Genomic DNA, 22,758 nt, shown 5'->3' with positions numbered 1-22,758 from the left:
AAACATATTAAGTATACACTTGTATTACAACTACAATCAAGCTGAACTAAAAAAAATTGGGCAACGAAATGAACAGTAACATAGCAATACAGATAATAAAAAGAATACATTCATCGATTCAACAAAAACGTTTTTAGTAAGTGTTGAAGGAAAAGAATGATGATGAAGATTTTAGTTCTACCGAAAGACTATTCCAGAATGAGATAGCTGAAAAAGCGGATGTCATCTGACCATAGTTAGTATAGAGTATGGGTGATAAATAATTTTCGTTGGCTGCAAATCTGATGGAGTTGTTATTTTGTAATAGTTGCCTGTCAATAAATTGGTACGATAAATTATTAACACGCAGCTGAAACAAAAACGTGGCTATGTTGTAATAAAATAAATTTTTGACCGATAAGACATTATTCTGTTGAAGCAAAACACAGGCGTTAGCACGAAATGAGATGTTAGTAATGATACGAATAGCCTGATTTTGAATATGTTGTAATTGTGCCAGATGACAATCATATGTGTTACCCCATGCAACAATACCATATGTGATATGACTATGAACGAAAGCAAAATAAAGAGACATAAGGGCTTGGCGTGAAAAAAATGGGCGGGATTTTATCAGAGCTCGAATGCCAAAAGCAGTCTTATTTCTAAGGTGATCGATGTGTTTATGAAATTTCAGATGCGAGTCGATGAATACTCCAAGAAAAAGGACGCTGTCACATGGGGTTATGGTACTCGAACAGAGAGAAATGGTTGGAATATATGATAGGCGCTTCTGGGGTGGTCTAAAAATCATAAATTTGGTTTTTGATGGATTGATTAGTAGGTGGTTGATGAGGCACCAATTAGTTACTTTAGCCAAAACAATATTTAGGTTAGACATAAGATTGGACAAAGATTTATCAGCCGAAGATACTGTGGTGTCGTCAGCATATAGAACACAGTGTGAGGCATTAATGGAGTCAGCGAGGTCTTAATATAGATAATAAACAATAAAGGACCTAAAATAGAACCTTGCAGCACACCTTGATTGATCGTTTTAGTCATAGAATACGCATTATTGACCCAAACACTACCTTCCCTGTTAATAAGAAAATTCTTTAGGAAATTTAAAGCTGGTCCGGTTAATCCATAGGATTCAAGTTTGTGAAACAGAATATCATGATTAATAGTATCAAAAGCTTTAGTAAAATCTAAAAAAAACAGATCCAACAAACATACCTAAGTCGAACGATTTTTTATAAAATCGGTTAAAGACAAAAGTGCAAGATTAGTCGAACTTCCAAAACAAAAACCAAATTGACAGGGACTAATATACTGATATACAAAAAGGACTAATATACATGTTTTATACTCTTGGTTTAATTCTAGCGCGTTTAGGACAGGCACAAAAAACTTATTAGGCACAAAATACTTTTTTTTCCTGTTACAGGTGGTATGACTGGTTACATGGATGACAGAGTGTGGAGTCCTCAGCAATATTCCCTTCTCTGCTTTTCATCCGCCAGCATTCACCCCCCCCCTCCCGTTCCCCCGAGCTCAAATAAAATCTTTCACCACCACCGCAAACGTGCGTTAACCCTGTTTCTCCATCAAAGGTAGCGCTTGACCCCTCACATTTTTTATTCCCCTCGACAAGTCTTGCCCAGCACCGCGAACCTCAAACGCTCTACTTTGCACGAGCTGATATTTTCACGTTTATTTTCCCACGTGTCGTAACGGGGGGAAATAGCCTAACCCACCAAGAGTGTGGAGTCATGGATTGAAACATTTATGTACTTGTTTTATTGCACGTGCTTGAATTGACCGTCCTGCTTGGACAGTGTCCACAGTAATAAAATATCACAGACAAACCACAGTAATAAACAAAATATCACAGACAAAGCAGGTTGTATGTTCACACATTTGAACTGCTTTTCATGGCACCAAACACATCACAGCCCTTGCTGCTTAGTTATACATATCCAGTAGCAGCTGTCGACAACAGCAACATGTAATGACCGAATAAATAGGCAGTTGTGACGTGCCAAACGCTGTCACAATAAGCACGATTAAAACCTTTCACGCCAGTGTAGCACATGCATGCAAAATTACACAGTTGAGTAATTGTAGCATGTGAACACAAACACAAAACAAAAATACTTATTGCACTTCAGAAATCTGCAGCCTACTGCTTCAGAAAGCAGCAGGCACATCAACAATTTGCAGGGTAATAAAAAGTCATTGTCATTTGCCGTTTGTCCTTCAAGCACTTTTTTTGCAATAACGAGCGAATTTAGCGAAAAGCCCCCTTCAAAACTGAAGAGACGAGCATAATTCAATCCATGACGACCATTAAGCGGACGGCCGCACTGGTGCTTTGCGTTTCTCCGGCCGTGTGCTAGACGTTGAGCCTGACGTGGTGGCATATAGTTCGAATCATCCGTGGCAGAATCCACTCCCATTCGAATTAATGGGCTTTTTTATACGTAGGCTTTGTGGGGAAAGAGTTTCGGCACCAGAAAATGTGTAACGAAAGAAGACCAGCGTCTGGCTTCCGATGTGGTGATCGAGTCGATTAGCGAGGCAGTGAGCACTCCTGATCCTCCTCTTCTTCTTCTCCTACCGTCGCCCCCTGCCTGCACATCTTTATTTCTTAACATGCTCCCGCCGCCGCCAAGTTGGTCAGGAGCTAGCTGGCAGCGGCACTGCCAGTGGCGAAGTCTGGGCCCCACTACGACCAGTTTTTCGACTTCCATAGCGGCGCATGATTTCTTAGCAGCGATGCTTGTAGGCTGGCTGGGCGATCTAGTGGAGCCTTCGGCTGGGTGTCTCGGTGCCGTCGATCTCGGTAAACGGCCTTGTCATTCGAGCGAGGCAGTACAGGTCCATGGACAATTTCACGGACAACGACCGCTTCCGGAGTTGCTGGATCAAAGTGACTTAGGGGATAAAAGTGAGGATTGCGGACGGTCAACCGGAAAGAGAGACGATGCTCCTGGTTTTCAGTCGCCAGGCAGCCGCCAGGATCAAATGGGAACAGTTGATGTATACTGCCAAATTTCCAGGGAGCGTCATGGTAGCGTGATGGCATTGCCGTCGCCTCCACGTCTGATACTGCTTCCATGAGGAAATACGTGTGTTCGATCGGCGTATCCGTTATCTTTGCGAACAATAGGATTTCACTCTCGCTGAACTCAACACGGTACAAAGTCTCGTCCCGAATCGAGTTGCGCTTGCTGGAGAAGGGGTAGTCACCATAGAAGCATCTGTTCGGCTTCGCCACGAGGATACCTCCCCACCGGGCCTTGACGAGCGTGGCCGAAGCTCGCTTCCGGCGTCGAAGCTCGCTCATGGAGCGTCGGAGGAGCAGGCGCTTCGTTATACCCAGACGCGAGTCAATCTTCTTCACGAACGGTGTTTTTGTTGCTGAACACAATGAAAACTTATTTGACTCGTAACCGGGTTGCTGAACTGCTGGCGAAAAGAGAGATGCGTCGCCGACGTAAGGGTCACAACAGGGAAACTCGGAGGTCTCCGAAACAAGAGTCGCATCATTGAATCTAGGGCCGTGGCAGAACGGGTCCGACGTGTCCGTGGCGGTTTTCAAGTCGTGAATGCGAGGGTTGCGGAAGGGCTGTAATGACTCCTCTGACGTGAGAGCCGCGTCGGTGACGCCAGCGCTGCGGCAAGGCCGGTCAGACGTCTCGGAAACGATGGTCGTGTCAGCGACGGCGAGGTCTCGGCAGGCTCCCTCAGATTTCTCCAACTCGGAAATCTCGGCAACACCAGGGTTGGGCGGTCGCTGGAGCCACTCTCCCGGGCTGAACCCATCGAGGTCTTGCTTGGCGTTCTGAAAGGCTGCAGCGCCTCCGTCGTCGTTGTCCTGTTCTTCTACCGCTGCACCAGTTATTTCCCGGACGGGCGGCACGTCACCCAGGACCACTGTCCGCCAGGCCTCCTCGGGAAGCGAGCGAATATTCGAAGTTCCGATGCGGGTGGTAAACAGGGCCGCCTGAGGTTGAAGAACGGGGCTTGCGGAAGAGTCTTGGCTCGCGGAGAAGCGTACGCGCGTTCGCAGGGCGCAGATACGCTCGTCGTAATCGATCGCTTCCAAACAATCAGCATCACATTCTTCACTCTGCAGGTTCTCCTGAACTTGAGCGTCAAGTTTGTGAAGGCTCACCTGGTCATGCAAAATGAGGTCGAGGACATATTGTCTGTCAAGGGCCGTTGCTACCTGGCTCCGCAGCAAGGCGTCGAGGACTGTCATGGCCCCGGAGATGGTCGCTCGCAGGACATCTCGGCGAATACGAAGAGCCTCCATAGCACCAGTCGATGAAGCAAGACGCTGGGGTTGCGAATACCAAAAGGACAAGGGCGGGCTTCGACACGAGCCGAAAGGGGCGGCGGCCGAGGGCAAGGCTTCCAGGATAAAGCAGTACGAAGGTATTCAAGCATCGCGTGCCTCGGAGCCGCTGCGCCGTCGACGTAGATTCGCTCGTGCGCCGGTTCCCGGGTTTCGGCACCAGAAAATGTGTGGGGAAAGAGGACCAGCGTCTGGCTTCTGATACGGTGATGGAGTCGATTAGCGAGGCAGTGAGCACCCCTGATCCTCCTCTTCTTCTTCTCCTACCGTCGCCCCCTGCCTGCGCATCTTTATTTCTTAACAGGCTTTTATGTAGCTTGGCCGGACCAAATTCTGCAGTTCAAATTATCCATAAATTCCAATTATTAAAGTTCAAATTAACGAGCTTTCACTGTACCACTCACAGCAGTAGGAGGGGGTTAATACCGTAAAACGCCAAAAAATCAAAACATCCCCCTTGCGAGGGGCACGATCAAATGCAGAGCATTTCCGCGGGGGGCGTGCCTGCAAGTCTTATGGATTACGTATTGGTTGTTGTTGTTGTAATTGTTGTCTTCCAGCGTAGACATTGTCGATGAAGTCGATGGTGAAACGTGAAACGTGCCGTGAACCCCCTGCCGCGGCTATTACGCAACGTGGAGAGGCTACGACGCAACGCGGCGCGGCTATGACGCAACACAATCCACTTTAATCCAACCCAATCCAAATCCAAGCCAAGCCAAGCCAATCCAATCGAATCCAATCCAATGCCCTTCGCGAGAGTGTTATAGCGCCGAAATCGCGCCACCACATGAACGCGAACCGAACGCGGCGAGAGAGGGTGTTGCGAGCGGAGAGAAGGGGAGCGAAGAGGACGCGGGGGAGAGGGCGCACCTGTGGCCGACGGTTGAATGAGTCAAGGATATAAGGCGCATGCGTAACCTTCCGTTCTGTGTCGGCTCCGTGGAGCAGTCGGCAAAGTGCCGTGTACCTTGCGTTCCGCCCGCAGAGTCGTGGGATCGAAACCTGGCGCCGGAAGGTATTATCTCTTTATATAGTGTAGGGTGCGGACTACGTAGTGATGCGGACTACGGACGCCAACGCGGGTGACATCGTGAGTTACTAAAATGCTCTGCATTTAAAACACATAAACAGCTTTCAATGCCCTAAGCACGCACTACAGTTTGCAGCATCACAAATCGCAAATTCCTGAGGAAACGGTATTAACACATACTGAGTCAAAGGCAATGAAGTTGTAAAACACATGACCTTTTAGTTAAAAAGAAATGCTATATTGCCTTTAGTGCCCCTTTAACCTTTCCAGCACATGAATATCACAGCCAAAACGAAGCGGATAAGTTTGTATATTTGAAACACTTTTCATAACACCAAGCACCCTACAACGTTTGGTGCTTGGTTGTAGGAATCTAGCAGTGGCTGTCAAGAAGATGGAGCAAGTAAATAAATCAAATAATTAGGCATTCGTAATACGTAAGCTGTTATCACAGTTCGCACAAACACCAGCACAATGTAAAAAAAATCGTGTTGACATACAGTAAAAAAGTAAACGTGACCCGATCTGCTGCGTGAAGGAACATATCTGTGATTGATTGATTGTGAGGTTTCACGCGCCAACGCTACACAGGCGATGAGGTGTGTCGAGTAGAGGGCTCCGGATTAATTTTGACCACCTCGGGATCTTTAACGTGCGCGGAAATCTCGAACACATGGGCGTTTTTGCGTTTCGCCTCCATCAGAAGAGCAGCCGCCGCAGCCGGGAATCGAAACATACCTGTGCAGGCTAAACTGCAATCTATGAAAAAAATTAATCGATGAACATAACTGTGTTTTCTTCTTCAATCACCCCAGATCCAGTGAAAAAAAAGAGGAGGGTCCTTTCTTCCTACCTTTTTACGTGACAAGGTATAAACACATTTGTGGTGAACACATGGAGGGGTGAAATGAGACAATTCTGGGTCAAAGTATGTACTCGAGCAGCACAGGACAGGAGCGGTTGCAAGTGAATGGGAGAGGCTTTCATCTTGCAGTGGACCTGAGTAGGCTGTTGGTGATGCTGATGACGATCTCTTCAGTGCACCAAAGCCTTGTTCAGTCCCAGCTCAGGGGCTCGCATCCCAGATCACCGTCGCTCATGCTGCTGTCATCACTGCTGCTGTCGCCTTCCATGTTGATGACCACGGGCGAAATGTTGTCCACCAGATTATCAATGATGTGGTCCAGCTTCGCCATTTTCTTCTCTTCGTTCTCAGTGTGCTGCACGTAGGCCTTCCACTTAGCTGCAGTGACCTGGTTGATGCCTTTCCAGACAAGGTCCTCCAAGAGCTGCATCTTGAAGTTCCTGTTTTCTTGCGCGACAAAACCCTTCACGTCGCTCCAAACAAGCTCAATCGGGTTGAGCTGGCAATGATAGGGCGGTGTGCGCAAAACTTTGTGCCCAGCTGCTTCAACAATGCAGTCGACACGGTACGTGTCGCACCTTGTGGGCACACTTTCTACGAGCTTCTACACTTTCTACACTTTCTACACTTTCTACACTTTCTACGCACCTTGTGGGCACACTTTCTACGAGCTCTGCCTTCACCATGCACTGGCTCCAGCCGCGCAAGAAAAAAAAAATGGCGCGTTTGAAATGCCGCAAAAAGCATATATTAGTATGAAACTCTATGGAAAAAAGGCTGCAGCCGCGCAAGAAAAAAAATATGCAGGTATGATGTCAGTGTGAAAGTACAAGTTTAAAGCTTCGCTTTATGTCGATTGCCACCTATGGATGTGGTCCGGCAATTTTTAAAGACGGTAGTCTTTCTTGGGCTACTTAAAGCCAGTCATTTTTCTCTGTCTGTCTGTCTGTCTGTCTGTCTGTTTGTCTGTCCGTCCGTCTATCTGTCTGTCTGTCTGTCTGTCTGTCTGTCTGTCTGTCTGTCTGTCTGTCTGTCTGTCTGTCTGTCTGTCTGTCTGTGACTCGATTCAGCCACCCGGCCAAAGTAAAACAAGGCCAGCGCAATAGTCTTATATAGTCACAGCTAAATCTACCCGTCTATGTCCGGTGTAATGTTCATACTTGTCAACATTGTTGAAGAACAACAGATTACGGAAATATAAGACAACAAATTAATACAGAAGTGATATTTGCAGTGTCTGTTTATAAAAAGTCATACATGCTTGATTTTTGCGAAATTAAACACTTCAACTGAAGAAAAAAAATTCCGCGCCTTCCCGCGAGGGGAACACGAGTAAATGCAGAGCATTGGGGCCTCAGTACTGGTTAAAGGCAGTGTTGCTTCCATCGCTTCTTCCGTGATGCTGGAGTAGCAGATACGAGTAAACGTGGGAGCGAGCGTCAACCAAGGAAGGAAGGAGCAACGCAGCGACTGAAGCACGAGCGACCGCTAGCCGCATTATTCGCCCCGAGCGCGAACAGAGTCGGCCCCTGGCGGCGGCGGGACGAACTGCTCCTAGTGTGGATAAGTGCTGGCGTCGTCTGCTAACTCCCACTGCTTTCGGGCGCCTTCCGCATGGCTACGATGGAAAGCGAAGAGGACGACCTGTTTCACAGTGAGTAATTTGTGGTTACTATTCATTCGCAAGCATGACAAGCCTCTAATCCGTGATCGCGGGCAATAACGTGCGCATTTAATTTGTTTTGATGGGGGTCATCGCTGGCGGTCGCCGATAACCCAGCGGTGGAGAAGGCTAATGTCATTGTGTCAAAACCTCGCAGTTTCCTTGCCGTTGAGCACGATTCTCGACTACGTCGGGGACGGCTCAAGATGCCTTGTTGAAGGGGACTTGGTGTTGGAAGCCGGACACGTGATAGAATGCAGCGCAGTCGCCTCTTCGTGCCGATCCAGCGGGCCGGTGCACATCATTGCCTACGTGCTGCAGTCATCGGCACTGAATAATGACCCGCTGAAAGTCGAACTCAGACTGCAGGATGAAGCGACGATCGTTGAAATCAACTGCACCTGTCCCGCTGGGTAAGCTGAACGTCGTGCAGCACGCGCGGTAACATGTGCACGTGAGTGAAAAGGAAGGACGTCGAGCGACCGGCCAACAATTCGTGCGTGTGAAAATGTTGCGTAAAAAAACATGATCACCACGCTATGCGGCTGTGTAATATTTGTGCCACTAATCCTTATCTTACTCTTTTCCGCGACCTATTCGAGATCGTCCCCAAACACGTGCTGCTCGCAAATATTTTACCTCTCCCCCGTCCTCTCGGCGCTGCGCCGGGAAAGTTAGCCTAGGAGTATTGGGAAAAATATATTATGGCAATTTCAACTGGATATGTGCACGCATATTTTCTACACGTTCGCTTTGCACCTTCAACATGTGATTGTCAACAGCACTAAATTCAGTAACAGTAATCCAAGTGTGCAGTTAAATGCCAGGTAAAACGTAGCTTTGCGGGAGCTATTTTTAATACCGTAGTAACTACACAGATTCAGACTAGCTTGACAGTTTTGTAACTAACACTGTTTGCAGTGGGTGAAGCTCCGAGCAGAATTTCGAGGTCGCCGGCGGTTCTCGACTGAATTATTAAAACTGACAGAAAGCTGAATTTTACAAAGAAGGCTGTTAAATATTGCCGAAAAACTTGTTACTATGAATATACAGATTTCCTGTACCATGTAGGCTAACTTACCTGTGGTAGTGATCTTTTGATACTTTGTGTTTGCAACTTAGGGCATCTTTTTTTCTTTCAGAGCATCCCAAAAGTGCAAGCACTTTATTGCAGTTCTATTGTACATCAAGCAAAGAAAGCAGTTGACTTTGCTTTCCTCAACAGATTTGCCGCAGTCATGGGGACAGAACGCCAAATACACTGTAAAACAGAAATATGCACCCACCACTGTCCTCAATCTACCCTGCTGCCCAAAGGCAAGTTGCATTGTTGAAATTAAAAGTACTTCTTTTTGTAGGCTTGGGCCGAGGGTATAACCGCTGGATATGAAAATATCACTTAATGTACTGTCATGAAGCACAAGGCAAAAAGGGCCAGCAGACTAATGTCAAGTTTTTAGTTACTGTTTTTTCTGTTCACTGTAGCAAATTTCAAAATTTACAATGAATTTTAAATTTACTGCTTCCATGGCTGCAATACGTGCCAAACGAGAAATTCTGGACTTAATTGTATCAACGGTTGTAGCAGCTTACATTTTTTAAACACGAACTGCATATTCAGTTCCAGGAACCTGCTGTTCCCCGTCCCAGAGACGGCGTGCTACAACGCTTGACAGCCAACCTGCCGTACACATCTACGGCAGAAATGCACATGAAAAAGAAAGTGAGACTCGGTAAGATTTTGCTTTGTAGTTTCCGGTATCATGAAGTATAATATGATACAGCGCAAAATATTGTGTAGAAATTGCTCCATCCCAATCTGAGAGTCCTTTAAGATTGCAGCACAGTGCACAACACCTGTCCCTCCCTTTCAAATGTCGGTGCACTGTGACCAATGTGCGCTATCTTTTGGCATTGTAATTTAAATAAGTTGCATACAGCATAAGAGTAGCATGCAAGATAACTATCATTGTAAGAAAAATAAATAGAACTTGCTTTTTTTGTTTCATGCTTCATCTTTGCAATTATTTAATCCTATAATCATTTCTTGCTCTATATATTAGGGCATTGCAATGCCAACAGTGTGTGCGAATAATTCAACATACCCCTTTTTACCCGTGATTTATTTCTACTTGAAAAACCATGTAAATATTCATTTGCTTCAATGCAGCACCTGATGCATCCATGCAACCCGAGGCCTCCACCCAGGAAACTTTGAGCACGGCCCCAGCTCAACGCCAAAGACCACCATCAGTGCTTCAGTTGATAAGAAGAACTGACAAGGTAGACCTTCAAGCTTTTTTGGAGGAGGCGCATGAGTGGTACGACGAAAACACCATTCTTGACATCCAAAGGTGTACCATAGAGCAATCCTCAAGTGAGGAGTGGCATGAGTATCGCCGTGGAATGGCGACAAGCACCATTGTGCATTCATTTAAGACTAAGGCCCACAAACTGCAAACTGAGCCCCGACCGCACAACCTGACTGGCCTGTACAAAGCTGTGGCAAGGCAGAACCATTTTCAGAGTGCAGCAATGGTGAAAGGCCTTCAGAAAGAGTCCGAGGCCCGGGAAGTTTACCGGGCAGTTATGACTGCAGACGGCCACGATGTCGAAATCGGTGAGACTGGACTCGTCATCTGGCAGCACTTCCCTTTAATGGGGTGCTCTCCAGACGGAGTAGTTTCGTTCCGGTGCGAGTGCAGCCCAGCGAGGCAGACACTCCTGGAAATAAAGTGTCCAGTGAAGGTGGCAAACTCGTTTAGCAAAGATCGCCCTAGGCCTCATTACATGACTCAAATGCAGGTGCAGATGGGGATCGTAGGCATTTCAACATGCGATTTTTTTGTCTACGAGTCACCTGATGTGTGGCGGCTCTTAAGGGTAACATTTGATGAGGCACGTTTCAACGACTGCTACAATGCGGTGAAGTCGATTTATGCAGAGTACCTTTTTGACGCCCTTCGCGCACCATAATGACATAATACAAAGTATCACTGCAGCCTATTCTGGTCCACTGCAAGACGAAGGGCTCCCCTAATGATTTCCAACCACTCCTGTCCTGCTTTTATCGATTCTATTCGTTGCCCCAAATTTCCTAATTTCGTCCCTCCATCAGATTAATGGTCATCCCCTTCTGCTAGACCTATCTCTTGGTAGCCACTCTGGTACCCTGGCGGTCCACCCGTTGTTGGTTCGTCTCATTACATGACCAGCCCAAGTCAATTTCTTTTTGTTTACTTTAACTATGATGTCCTCTACTCAAGTTTGCTCCCTGATCAGAGAAGCTTGTTTCCTGTCCCTGAGTGTTACTCTGATTATTATTTGCTTCATGGCCCACTGGGCCAACCTAAGTTTGCTTTCAAGTTGCATAGTAAGGTGCCAAGTTTCCACTCCATATGTCATCCCTGGCAGGATGTGTTGGTTGTATATTGTCACTTATGCGGTTAACTATTTCTTTGGTAAAAGCTTGTATACAACTCAGAGTGGGCTGCGGGGTCTGTAATTCCTAAGGTCTTCTCTTCCCGAACTTTTCTTTCCTCCATGTTCTACACACTGTTAACAAGATTTTCTTGACACTTTTATGGATGCCAAACCTCCCCCCTCCCCCTACTGACCATCCCCCTCATTTAAAAAAAACTCACGGAGAAACTGACACCCATTGTACATTGATTGACCAATGACTTGCTGATTGTTTCTTTTGTTGCAATGCATTTTTTTGTGAATTTTGATTGTATTCTTTTGTACTATTTTCTGCATTGTAATTTTTATTTTTCTGCACCCTACTCTGCTGTGGCACCGAGTTCAGGCTACAACTATTGTGAAATACCTGAGAATATGAAACAAGTTCAGGCTACAACTATTGTGAAATATCTCAGAATATGAAGCCTGTTCGGGATCTATTCGCACAGCTACAGGAACTATGTTTTAGTACAGGGGCAGAAGTTTGTGAACCCCTCTGAATGAATTGACTGCAATAAAAAGAGAGCTTTGGGGGCACAGCTTGTGCGTGATCTTCATTTATTTTTCATAAACTTCCTTCAGAAAAATAAATATATGTACAACCTGAGAACAACGGTTTGAGGAATCATCGTTGTTAATCTAATGGGATGGAAGTGGTGTACATAACATAAGGCATCATTTACACAGGCACTAATAAAACTTGCAAACTTTGCGTGAAAAAAGACAAAAAAATCACAGACAAATAAAATCACAGTTATCTTGTACTACCCACGTACACATAAAAGTGGAAGACTAGTGAGCACTTGAAGCACATTTATGACTGCAACAACCTGAGAACAACGGTTTGAGGAATCATCGTTGTTAATCTAATGGGATGGAAGTGGTGTACATAACATAAGGCATCATTTACACAAACACTAATAAAACTTGCAAACTTTGCGTGAAAAAAGACAAAAAAAGCACAGACAAATAAAATCACAGTTATCTTGTACTACCCACATACACTTGCAAGTGGAAGACTAGTGAGCACTCGAAGCACATTTATGACTGCAAACAGAAAAAAAGGCGTATGGGATTTGCTGCTTCAGAACTATAATGGCTGCTTCTGACAAACATTGGGGTACAAAAAAATCAAAACTGTCCTCTTGTCGGCAAAGCAAACGTAACACGTGAAGGAATATCGTGTCGCATTTTGAAAGCCATGGGTTTTAAAATAACTGTCTGTTAACACGATTATTTAAAACAACTTAACTACAGCACGCCGACAGACTTTGGTTTAGCAGTAGATAAACAATGAACATCTTTAAAAAAAACACGCTCAGTCACACGATTATTTGACACTACTTGACTACAACTCTTTGGTGCGTATTTGGGAGGAACTTGTTTTCAGCCAAGATGGGCCTTGAAAGGTTCACAACACCAGCAAGCAACAAAACTACTTTGTCAAAGACAGGAAGAAGTTGCAAAGGAAATTTCTGCTGCAAGGTTTTATAAACTTTCAAACGTTGTATTGCTCGCTCAACGTGCACTCGTGCCCTAGCAATAGCTTGGTTACGAAGTGCTTCGTGCTTTTCCATCTGCCGCCTTTTTTTTAAGAACGGAGGTCTATCCATGCCTACTCGGGCTTCTTCGCAAAGCTTGTCAATCAAGAATCCCTTGTCTACCATCACATGGTCAACGTATGGCATGCACTTGTTGAGAATGTCTGATCGGGCAGTGAGCTGAGAATCTGATGCTCTTCCGCCATACCCAGTGCCTACCAACGTTATCATGCCACTTGGGGCACAGCCAATCAGGACTTTGATGGTGTAGGTTTTCTTGTAGTGACTGTAGGTCAACAAACGTGACGTTAGGTCCCCTGGCCTTTCAAGTGCGATCTCTGTGCAGTCAAGCACAACACGTGTGTTTCTATACTGCTGAAAATAAATAGTCAGGTTCTCCAGTATAGACTCCTTTGGGGGAAAAAAAACTGCATCTGCCACAACACGCGCAAGAATGCAAATGCTAATCTTTAGAATACTGGCTGCCGTAGTTCGGTGCACAGAAAACAATAGCCCCAGAAAGCTGAAATTAATGTTGTGGTACAGCTTAACAAAGACCATCAAAACCACGTCTTCGTCGCTTAAGGCAAAGCCTCTTGGTACACAAACAGTGCGTAAAGCAGTGAACTCTGAAATTATGTTCTGCATAAGCTGAAGACACCCCAGCCCTGTTAAAGTCCGAATTTTGCTTTCCTTTTCAACAAATGAGTACGAGAGCAACGGCTTCGAACGCCCAATTTCTGGCTGAGGGTTCACTTGGATGCAAGCATCTCGTAATGTACCCGCCTGCTGGCACACAATGGAAGCAAACATCTGAAGAACATCCTCAGGTGGCACTGTAAAAAATGTGCAAGTCTACAATTAGGCAGTGGCATACCTGGCACTGCATGTTGTGGAATAAGCAGTCATTTTGCAAACAAGTAACTCTTCTCTAGCAAGAGACTGTTTCTATACACTCCTCTAGTTTGAGCGTGGTCCCTTAGTAAGCATATTATTCAAGCAATTCAGTAACGCAACTATTCTGACGTTGATGAAAGGTTAATTCATTCGCATCTTAGGAGTGCATAGCCTGTATAAGAACAAAATTCCGGTTTCGAAGCAGCCAGGGCTGTGAACTTAATTCGCAGGTTATAACTTTTCCAGATTTGCTCTCAGGAAACAGAGGAAACTGTATAAAAACGAAAATGCAAGCGCACATGCTTCCTATCCATTTAGTTGCTGTGAATAACCTTGGCTCCGAGGCTTACGGCTGCAATTGCAGCATTTGCAGAGGGTACTTTTGCCAACAGCTAGAGTTATAAATCTGACTAGTAATGTTAGTGCAATTTTTGGACCAACCTTCAACAGTGTTATCCTCTGTGTCGCAGGCACTGCAGTTGTCAGCACCATCATCACCTGCACAGTAGCGTATTAAGTTCCCAAGTAGTGTTCGATGAAAAATTCCACCTACCAATGGCGAAAGCATCCTTTAAACTGCTACCTGGGTCTTTTGGACTGGATGGCCCTTGGCTGGCTTCTACATGCAAGCGAGAAATAACAGTGTAGCTTGTCACAACCCGAATTCTTTGGGGCTACTGTAATTTAATAAATCAGACACAATGTGATGCAAATTGTGAACATCTGACAGCAGAAATACAATATCAGAAACGTCTCACAGTAGAAAACACGCAAAATATATTTTAGCAATATTCAGGCACACTGTTATGGCATTTAGGCACAAGCCGACCATTTCTTGAAGTTCAATGAAGAAAGATGTACCCATTAAATGCAATATCATTAGTCTAAGTATTAGTTCTCTTGTATTGAACAAAAATAAGCGTGACGGCAGAATAACCGCTAAGAAAAACTGTGCTAGCACCTACCCATGTGTTACACTAATCTTGCTGCAACCTAGTATGTGCATTGTTTGTCTGCCTTCCTCTGTACGTCCAGTTAGCGCAATTTTCATACGGCATAATGCAACAACTAGCCCAACAACACATTGTACTGCAGTAGAACAGATTCTCACCACACAACACGTTTCTTTTCAAGTAACCCTACCAAAGAAACATCTCCCAGGTTCGAAAGTCGAACAAAATTTCCGTATTTTTAAAATAGCCAGTCCTGTCAAGAACGAATGAATAAAACCTACAGGCTGGCCCTGAATTTACATATTATGGGGAGCATGAAACAATGCTTCCCCAAATCCGCGCCATCGCAATAATGACGATGATGCATCATTTGTATTCGAGATAGGCATGGCCAGGCAAACTCTACAATTGGTTTAGAAAGACGTGCCAGCCAAATAAAACTGCCAAAGGAAGGGCTGCAAAGGTGCAGTAATTAGAGCACTGCATGGGCCCGGGTCGGCCCGAAAGCCCGGGCCCGACCCAGCCCGCGGGCCTGGCCGCCCGAATTCGATTATCGGCAGGCCCGGGATGGGCCTGGGCTCAGTGCCGCGGTCCCGGGTCGGGCTCGGGCTTGAATTCATAGGCCCGGCCGTTAATAGTTCTGACATGAAGTGTAGAAAAGAACATAAAAATGAACATTCTGAGTTTATTTTTATGCGCTTCTGATGTTAGTTGTAGGAATTGTTTTAAAAACATGTTTTGCAATGTCTGATAGTCACTATACTGTTTTTTTTAAAATTACATTTCACGTACTGCATCAAAATTTTATATTTTCGTGTGTAACATACCAAAGGTGCAGTTACAAAGAATGCCCTAGCGGGGAAGGAATTAAGACAACCTGGAGCTGTGCGCCCATGACTATGTACACGTGTTTTAAATGTCGCACCAATCCAAAAGCGGCTGCCGTGGCCGGGAATAAAACTCGCGTTCTAGAGAAACACCATCGCTTAACAACCACTGCAGGTAAAATATTTCAATGCACACACATACTTTAAAACGGGAAGCAAGAAATTTCAGCAATACCAAATTGTGGCCGAGACAACCACGTGAAGTTGCCAAGAGTCTGGTCATCACAGTTGATGGTGTCTCTGGTGTAAGATTACGAGCTATTATTACGCCAATGTGGCGTGAACTGCAGATGGTGTAAGCTAAACTACGTGCACTTTAAAACCTTTATTTTCTGCGTTTCAATTCCTGATGTGCTTGTAGACTAGATGTTCCGTCTGATTGCCCGCTAAGAAGACACTGGACCAAATATAATAAACAAATTTTCTTCACCGTCTATGACCTGGCCTGATCACACACAGCGGGACCTCCCTAGGCTCAAAAATAAATGACTAGGCCCGGGCCTGGGCTTGAGACGACGGGCCCAGGCCGGGCCCGGGCTTGGCCTTATAGGCCCGGGTCGGGCTCGGGCTTCACAAAGCGGGCTCGGGCCTTACATTGGGGCCCACGCAGTGCTGACCATTATTTCTTATTAATAAGCCCAGCTCACATCACTCCTGCAGTTTAATAGTGCCTCTGGCCAGTCAGTGAGTGGAAGCAGTTTGGCCATTGTCTTTAGTAAAAAAAAAAACGGCTTTATCGAGAGTTATGAACAAGGTGGTGAGCATAAGTTGCTCACCAATAAACTTCTAGGTTGTTCAACACCAATAAAAACGTGCAACAGACCGGTATTGATTCACTGGCTATATTCGACCCATCTTTGGACTTACACTCCGACGTACCTTAAAACAATTTGTTCATTTCATGCAACTCACCCGCACTGCTGCTGGGGAGTCCACAAGTCTTGTCAGCTGATTCAAAACTGGAGCTCTGTAGACTAATAAAAAAAACAATGTGTCAATTTGATGAGGTCTTAAAAATAACAAACAAACTCTCACCTGGTGCCTTTCGCGGTAACTTTGGTCTGTCAAAACTACGCTGCGGCAGATTCAGTGTAGGTTCAGCATTGGTCTTCAACTTTCTTCGCTTGCAGACTAGAAGAAAAAAAAGCGTGCGAGGGAGGGCACATTAAGGTGCCTGTTTTGAACCCTACATCGGTAACAATTTCAAAGAAGGCTATTTTCAGCGAGAACGTTATTTGCACGCAGTTTTACTGTAACTAGTTGCGGTTTTAGACGAAACGATCGCTTGGAATCAGGTACTAAGTATGTGGTAGCGACTACACTTAGCACGATTCCACTCAACATGTCGCACAGGAAACTGTCTCTAAAACAAAGCCAGGAAGTCCATGAGGAATGGTGTTTCCTCCAGAAACTGGACGAAACTCAATTAGAACCCTAAAACTTGCGGGTGTTGCACATTAACCATGCAGCGTACGTGATAAACAAACGCTAGCTCAACGCACAGGGAGGTAGATAGGTTCAATCTATGCAACACTTGAACATCAGCCGTGTTTACAAGGCTACGACAAAAGCTCAGTGAACCGTTTCTGTAGAAAACGGCACGCCGCCCTTGTACGTCGCGGCGAAGTCACAGCGTCAAAGACAGGATCATCGACGCGTCACCTCACCGCTCCGCCAGCCCGCTGCGATGCCCTTCTGTCGAAGCCATGTAAACAGGACCACATTTTAACAAATCAGCATCTCAACGTCCACACGAACTAGTACCACAGTGATGCGGTACGTATCGCGAGAAATAAATAGGAATAGGTGAGCGCGTTGGTAATGCCGACGATCGCAAGAGAGCCCACGGGCATTGTTTACGCTACCTTCGCGCATACGATTCTCGCCGCTGAAGTACTGCGGGCCGCAGATAATTCGAACCATAAAATTTTAGAGACTCACCTTTTCCGTTTTTCCTCACGGCTACGAAAGCATCGTCAGCGAAATGCTTGCTGCACACCATCGCATATTTGGACGGCTCTTTGTCGTTCCGCAGCCTTGCAAGCCACTTTTTGCCGTTCACGGCATTTTCAGGGTAGTAGTGGAAGCTTATCCCCGGTTCCGTGCAGAACGTAGAGCACTGGGGCACCGAACAATACCGAACCATCCTTGTCAGCGGGATGGTTTTAACGATATCACGCGAAATTAATCATAGCGAGTTGCCGCTCCATAGACGAACACAGTACTCGGTCGCGGCGTATCCACACTAGCGGCGCGACGCTATCGCCCCCTATATGTCGAGCTCGCGGCGAATAGTTGCAGCGCGCGCAGTAGAGGGAGAGCAGTACGGGGGATAGAGCGCGCATGCACAAGCAGCGCGCGCCCTTCCACGCCCCACCGCGCTGCTATCACGCACCTGTTACGCCCAGACCGCGACGGAGCGAACGGGCTGACTAAAGCGCTGGACACATGTACGATTTGTACACGCGATTCGCATGCGACTGATCGTCACGACTGTCACCACGACTAGTCGTACGCGTGAATTTGAGACACATGACCCGATGCGTGCATGCGATGCGTCGTCGGCGTCGCTCCGCCCACCGTTTTTGCTCCATGGTCAACTACGACTATCGCTGAGCTGAATTTGTAGATTCCGCGCGTTTAATCGCAAAAAATGGATAAAGCAGGCCATAGGCGTCAACTACGTGGGGGCAACGGGGCGCGTGCCCCCACCAAGCTTCCCCGGTGGGGGCGTCGCCCCCACCGGGAAAGTTCGTGTGGAACTCTCTCCGTCCGGCCAGCCGGGGCCATCCTATTGATAGTTGGTGAAACCTGTAATGACCTCGCAGCTAGTGTAACTATACCGACCAGTACGCACCCGCTCTTTGCACGCTCTAAAGCGGTAACTAGCCCTAACAACTGACATTTCGCCGGCGTTACAAGAGAAACATCGACGTCTCTCAGGCCCCTTCGACGCAGTCGCACAGGAAAACGCGTCTTTCAATACTCCCATACAAATTATCGGCCTTTCTGCTGGCAAGACCGCAAAGGTGCGGCTCTCCGCCCGTTGTGCGCTTAATTAAATTTGCGACATCTCGGTTTTCCCAGAAAAACAATGAAAGCGTGAACGTCTTCCACACAACCCTGGCTGGGTGCATAAGCGGTCCCAGAGACTGTTTTTTTTTTCCTCTTTTTTTTTTTGGGGGGGGGGTGCGAATTTCGATACCGATAAAACAGTAAAAAAAGACAGTAAAAACAGTAAAAAAGCAGTGAAGAAGAAATAAGATGGCACTCGTCGTTATTATTCGATGCTCCGCAGCATGCAGGTGTAGCGGTCCCCTTTTCCGAAATCAGTTAGGGGCGAAGAGGCTTTATTGCACCTCTGAGGATCTTTGACTTGTTCCCAAGCCTGCGCTCCGCGCATAAACGTGACGTCAAGGGTCGCACCCCCACTACAAATCAGTCGATGGCCTAAAACCGTTCGTCGTGACGCACGCGGAACGTCCCGAAATGCCGCATGCTGACAGGACCCTCCGATACCCAAACGGCAAACGAGCACGCACCCGTGATGCCACGGAAGCTGCCGGCGCACTGTTCTCGGAATGCGTCCTAAGCCGTGCGCGCACGCACACACACGGTTCGTAGAAATGGTGAGGAAGCTGGAAAGGAGGTGGCCGGTGGGGAAGCGTGCGGCCTTCAATCCAGTGGGACACAGGGAAGCCGCCGTAACCCAACGCTCCAGCCTCCACGCAGTGTAGGCATCGGCAAAGGCGGAAAATGGGGCCGGCCGGCTGTTCTGCGGACCCCCCAGTCGTCGGCAACTAGTAAAGGAAGCGACTTCTTCGAAACAAGTGCACGTGGTTCGGCGGCCACGGGTGCAGCCTCGATAAAGAACCGCGCCCCTCCTTGCGCCACTTCTGCGGAGGAGGCGATAACCATGCCGGCGTGTGCGCGTATGCGGTGTAACCTTACGCGAGGGCCGCTAACCTCGCAACTACGAGGTTAGCGGCCCTCGTCTTAGAACTAAATTCATTTGAATTCGACAATGAGTACTTTCGGCAAGTTAGTGGAACCGCCATTGGAACCAAGATGGCACCAAGCTACGCCAACCTGTTTATGGGGAAGTTAGAGGCCACATTCCTGTCTGAACCCACTTAAAACCCCTCCTGTACAAAAGGTACATTGACGATATCTTTTTTATTTGGACCTACAACGAGGACGAGCTCCTCCACTTCATTGGCTGTTACAATTCTGCACACCTGAACATCAATTTTACTCACACCTACTCTCAAGAGAGCATAAACTTCCTGGATGGGACCGTGAAAATTGAAGACGGTGAACTCACGACAAAGCTGTATCGGAAGCCAACGGGTCGCCAGCAATATCTGCATTACCAAAGCGACCACCCACGTAACTGTAAAAATAGCATTCCTTATAGCCAGGCCCACCGTTTCAAACGAATCTGCTCAAAATCAGAAGATTTCACTACCAACGCCAAAAATTTAAAAACCATGCTGGAGGGGCAGGGGTACCCAGCGCGTGTAACTGATGACGCCATAAAAAAGGCCGACGCACTCAACCGCGTGGACCTAATTGCAAACCGTCCCCCACAACGCGACTTACAACGAACAGACCTATGCTTAACGTACAGCACCAACTTTCCTAACGTAAAAAACATCTTGAAGCGGCACTACAACATTCTCGAACAAAGTGAACGCCTCAAACGGACGCTTCCGTCCGTTCCAGGCGTCATCTACCGACGATCCCGGAACCTCAAAGACACACTCGTGAACGCAAGGACAAATTCATTGTCCGCGCATAATGAATGCCGGCCATGCCTGAAACCGCGGTGCCTTGTCTGAAAGACAATGCAACAGACAAGCACTGCTCAAAGCTCCAACTCAGAGTATTCTTTAAAAATTCGCGGGAACATGACGTGTGACACTTCCAATGTGATTTATTTGATTGAATGCAATGTGTGTCGAATGCAATATATAGGGCAAACAGGCACCTCTTTCAGGCTCCGGTTCAATAATCACAAAGCGCACGCCAAAACGCGCCCGACCCTGCCCCTCTCCAGACACCTCAGCCTTCCAGATCATTCTTTCGATAAACTAAGCGTCACGCTCTTAGAGACGGGGTTCAGGTCAAACCGGGAACGAAAACAACGTGAATCATACCTCATATACCGATTCAATATAATCAAAAAAGGTATAAATGAGGACCCAGGCACACTTGCAGCGATTAAAACATTGTCATCTACCTAACCGTATCAGTGGCGCTGTGTATGTAGCCGGAGCCGGACTCTCGAAATCACATGCACGAGCGTTTGTTCAGTGGATTTTTCCCACATTGCTGATGTCTTTCCGTTTTTGTTTTCATTTTTCTTCCTTCTCTCCTTTTCCGCTCTTCGTGTTCACTCCTATCCTTTTCTCGTTTTTTTTTAATTCTCTCTTTTATAATATTGTGTTATAACTTCGGAAACCTTTTCTAAATCTCCATCACAATCTTACAATTAAGTAATGTTGCTTAGTGCCGGTGCTGTTTCAGCAATAACTTCTGTTTACCTTCTCCCCAAAACACGTGTTCAAAAATTGGTTGGGAGATTTGAACGTTCAATTGGATATGGCGCATAACACAGAAAATAAGCAATACAATTCTCTCGAGCGCACATATCTTTGCCGCTGTTATCACTATTCGCCCCCGCGGACTGGTTACATTTTTGACGGCTAGCAAATCTATTTTTCCCTCCCTTGCACCTACAGTCGTCTTCTAAGCCGGGCTACCGAACCACGGCCGCTGGGTGAGAGCGCATGCAGTGCGCCTTTCATCCATCGGCCGTGACCGAACCATCGGGGTTTATTTTCTCCGTTTTCCCCTCCATCCCGTTGAGCAGCTTGCGTTCTGGTTTGGCTGTTCCCCCCACCCCCCGCATCCCGACACCGACGACGCACGGGTTGTCGCTGAGCTGCAAAGAGGCAGCTCTTAACAAAGACCTGAAAACTCGGCCTAGCGCCCCGTTCTCGGAAGGCGTCCGTCCGGCGAGGGAACGGTGGAATGGTGGCTGACCGTTTCCATCTGCACGACCACAAAACGTCCTGTAATGGACCTCTCCCTGTATGTAAACAACGTGACGTCACTAAGCGCACGTGCGCGACGGGTGGCGCCTGCTGGCGGCCGCGAAGTCAGGTGGTGGTTGGCAGAAAGCGCCTGCGCCGACGGCACGGCCTGGCCGCGGGGCGGCCGTAAGGAACGATGTGCCGTTGGTTCGTGCCGTCACTGGCTTCCCACATTGCAGGTGGGGGTCTAGCTATCCTAGCTGTGGCCGTCGCACCTCCATGTAGCTTTCCGCATCTACAACCTCCGCAACACTTTCGTTTACCGCACGGTCAACTGAACGGCGACGCTTTCGGATAATCAGTGCGCGGCAAAACAGCCTAAACGAGTCATTCTGAAGGTTGGTGCTGTTACGACGCATCCCGAAATGTTTTTTTAAGATTCTTTGTGTTCGGACACATACCAAGGAAAGCTAATTTATTGTTGCTTTCGAGGTCCGCTTAAGCTAAGCGCGGTGCCTCAGGCAGCTAAACGCTCCCTGTTCTTGGTCTCTTTGCGTCGCCCGGAGACAGTGGCGTACACACGATTTCATGTCGAGGGGAAAAAGGAAAGGTAAAGTATGAAAGGATTAAATAGTAAAATAAGCAGCAACGAAACAAAAATATGAAGAGCAAAAGGCGAAACTTATTCCAATAAAAATATCGCGATGATGTCGTTCTCTACGAGATTTACCGATTGTTTTCTTACCTTTACCCCTGTGAAATCTCGAAATGGTTCATCGTCATTGTGAGAGTAACATAGCAGCCACATATGGCTAGTGCGTATATCTTGCGACAGTGCACTGAAATATTTTCGGTAGCCATTATTTCATGATAGTTAAAGTTAGTGTCCATGTACGCCAGCTGCATACGCCAGCGTCGGGAGGCCGCAACAAATGAATACATTCACTGAGTCTGTTCGCTAAGGGCAAATATATTTTTCGAGTCGCGTGAGCGGCCCATCTCGCCCCGAAGGCACGATGCTACATGTGAGCACGGCAAGCATCTCAGTTTTCCGGCATCCTCAAGGCAGAATAT

The 22,758-nt window shown here is 46.9% G+C and overlaps 2 long non-coding RNA genes across 2 annotated transcripts; one reads left to right on the top strand and one right to left on the bottom strand.

The window, feature by feature from the left end:
- Nucleotides 1-7,806: 7,806 nt before the first annotated feature.
- On the top strand, nt 7,807-9,044 carry LOC144140114 (uncharacterized). Its single transcript, XR_013316330.1, has 2 exons — nt 7,807-7,897; nt 8,064-9,044. It is a non-coding gene; the product is annotated as an uncharacterized LOC144140114 (long non-coding RNA).
- Nucleotides 9,045-16,571: 7,527 nt separating this feature from the next.
- On the bottom strand, nt 16,572-17,897 carry LOC144140103 (uncharacterized). The gene is made up of 3 exons (XR_013316321.1): nt 17,588-17,897; nt 16,682-16,777; nt 16,572-16,620 (listed from the first exon to the last, which is right to left on the bottom strand). It is a non-coding gene; the product is annotated as an uncharacterized LOC144140103 (long non-coding RNA).
- Between the last annotated feature and the right edge of the window lie 4,861 nt (nt 17,898-22,758).

Source organism: Haemaphysalis longicornis, unplaced genomic scaffold (genome assembly GCF_048455015.1).
Source record: "Haemaphysalis longicornis isolate Haplotype H1 unplaced genomic scaffold, Haemaphysalis longicornis Haplotype H1 scaffold_1, whole genome shotgun sequence".
Classification (NCBI taxonomy): Eukaryota; Metazoa; Arthropoda; class Arachnida; order Ixodida; family Ixodidae; genus Haemaphysalis; species Haemaphysalis longicornis.
This window is presented reverse-complemented; position numbering and strand designations above follow the sequence as displayed.